Raw genomic sequence first — 2,227 nt, forward strand, 5'->3', positions numbered from 1 at the left:
TAAAGCAATCATCCACTTAATATAGGCTGTTATGTACTTCAGAAGCTGTCCTTGAACCTTATGATAACCACAAACCTAAAGCCTGTAACAGACACACAAAAAAGTAACAAAGGGAAATCCATACACACAACACTAAAGAAAACCATCAAGAAGAGAGGAAGAAAGTGATAGAGACAAACCACAAAACAAACAGAAAACAGTTAATAAACTGTTGATAATATATACCTACCAATAATTACAATAAATGTAAATGGACTGAATGCACCAATCAAAAGACACAAGTGGCAGAATAGATAAAGGAACAAGACCAATATATATGCTGCCTACAGGAGATTCATTTCAGACCCAAAGACGTGCACAAATTAAAAGTGAAGGGATGGAAAAAGATGTTTCATGGAAATAATAGGGAGTAGATGATTCTAGTCCATGCTTTCTCTTCCATGGATGGAAGTTACACCCCACCATAAATTTCAAAATTTATTTGTAGTTCAGGAAGTCCCAAGGTAAACTCCATATAATACTTGTTATATATATAATAATATGATTTCTTTGTTTATAGTATTTCATAAACAATGGAGTATATCAGAGAGGAAGTTATTATAGGTAGAAAGGAACATTAGTTTGATAATCACTGATATAAAGATGGTGGCACAATAAAATATCTAATTTGTGGCAACACATGCCTTCTGAATTTCTTTTAGAAACAAAATTTTGGTAATAATTTAAGCATATATCAAAAGCATAGCTCCAGTAGAACCATTCAGTAAGAGCATAAGACAGACAGCTAGGCAAAAGTAGCCAAATTTATTCATTGAATAAATTTGTGAGATGTGGTGTAGAAACACTGTAATAAGGATTAGTGATCAACAGACTTTTAACATCCACAATTTATTATTGATGACAATGTAATAGACAATCCCAATTTATGGAGGTCCATCTGTATTTCAAAGAAAAAGAGAAATAAACATTATAGATAATAATGCATATATAACTTCTCTCTAGGAATCTTATTTAAGGTGGGACACTGGCTCATAAACCTTGTCAGGGCTCCCTTGACCTCATTTTTCCTCAGACTGTAGAAGAGGAGGTACAACACAGGGGTTAAGATAGTATAAAATGCTGACACAACCTTTTCATGGTTAGCTGACCTGTAGGACTTGGATCTCATGTAAGTAAAAATACCTGCTCCTTAAAACAGTCCCACCACAGTCAAATGGGAGAATCAGGTGGCAAAAGCCTTTATGTAGGCTTCTGTAGAACGCATCCGGAGAAGAGCAGCCAGGATGAGACTACAAGAAATCTGGATGAAGGAAAGTGGGACCAGGAGCATTAACACACAGCAGGTGTACACGTCAGCACAAGCCAAATGCACCAGAATGAGCACATCACCGAAGAAATGGTCAATCTCATGAGACCTGCAAAACAGGAAGCCCAGGGTGGCAGCAGCCTGCATGAACCCATCAGCTGCTCCCAGGAACCAGGACCCCCAGGTCATTAGCAGGCATAGTTGTCAGTTCATGAGGATGGGGTATCTCAGGGAGTAGAAAATAGCCACATAGCAGTCATAGGACATGGCCGCCAAGAGGAAGCGCCAACCTCCACCCAATGTGAGGAAGAAGATCTACACCCCACAGCCAGTGGGGGAGATGGACTTTCTCCCTGTCACATAGTGAGCAGCCATCTTGGGCACAGTAGTGCAGACCAGCACCCGGTCCGTGAGGGAGAGCTGGCTCAGCAGGAGGTACATGGGCGTGTGCAGACGGGGGTCCCAGTGAACCACCAGGATCATGAGGGCGTTGCCCACGAGGGAGGGGAAGGCAACTGTCAGAGCCATCACAAAGAGAACGGGTGGGCTCCTGAGTGATTAAAGAGTCCTAGGAGAATGAACTCTGAGATGGTGTTCCCACTTTCCATGATTTCAACAGGATTGACACCGAAAACAGTGAAATAGATGAGTTTTCATCAGTCACAGTGCTCCATTTCAATGACATTTTTCATGAAAATAACTGAAAATAACAAAACTTATTTCAAATACTTGATCTGCCATTTGAAAAATCTTTTAACTAGGGCATAAAATTGACTTCAGTATTTTCTTGTTTTCAAGGTTTTAATTTTAAGTACTTCTCAGTTTAGTTTGTTTAATTGACACAATGAATGAGAATTCTTCATAATTCCAATTTGCTTTGTACGTGTATCATTATGCTCTATGATAGCAACACAAATGGAC

General features: G+C 39.5%; 1 pseudogene; it reads right to left on the reverse strand.

Annotated features, from left to right (window-relative positions):
• Positions 1 to 587: 587 nt before the first annotated feature.
• Positions 588 to 1,929, reverse strand: LOC140845930 (olfactory receptor 2T8-like; annotated as a pseudogene).
• Positions 1,930 to 2,227: the final 298 nt, after the last annotated feature.

This window comes from Manis javanica, chromosome 14 (assembly GCF_040802235.1).
Source record: "Manis javanica isolate MJ-LG chromosome 14, MJ_LKY, whole genome shotgun sequence".
In the NCBI taxonomy this organism is placed as follows: domain Eukaryota; kingdom Metazoa; phylum Chordata; class Mammalia; order Pholidota; family Manidae; genus Manis; species Manis javanica.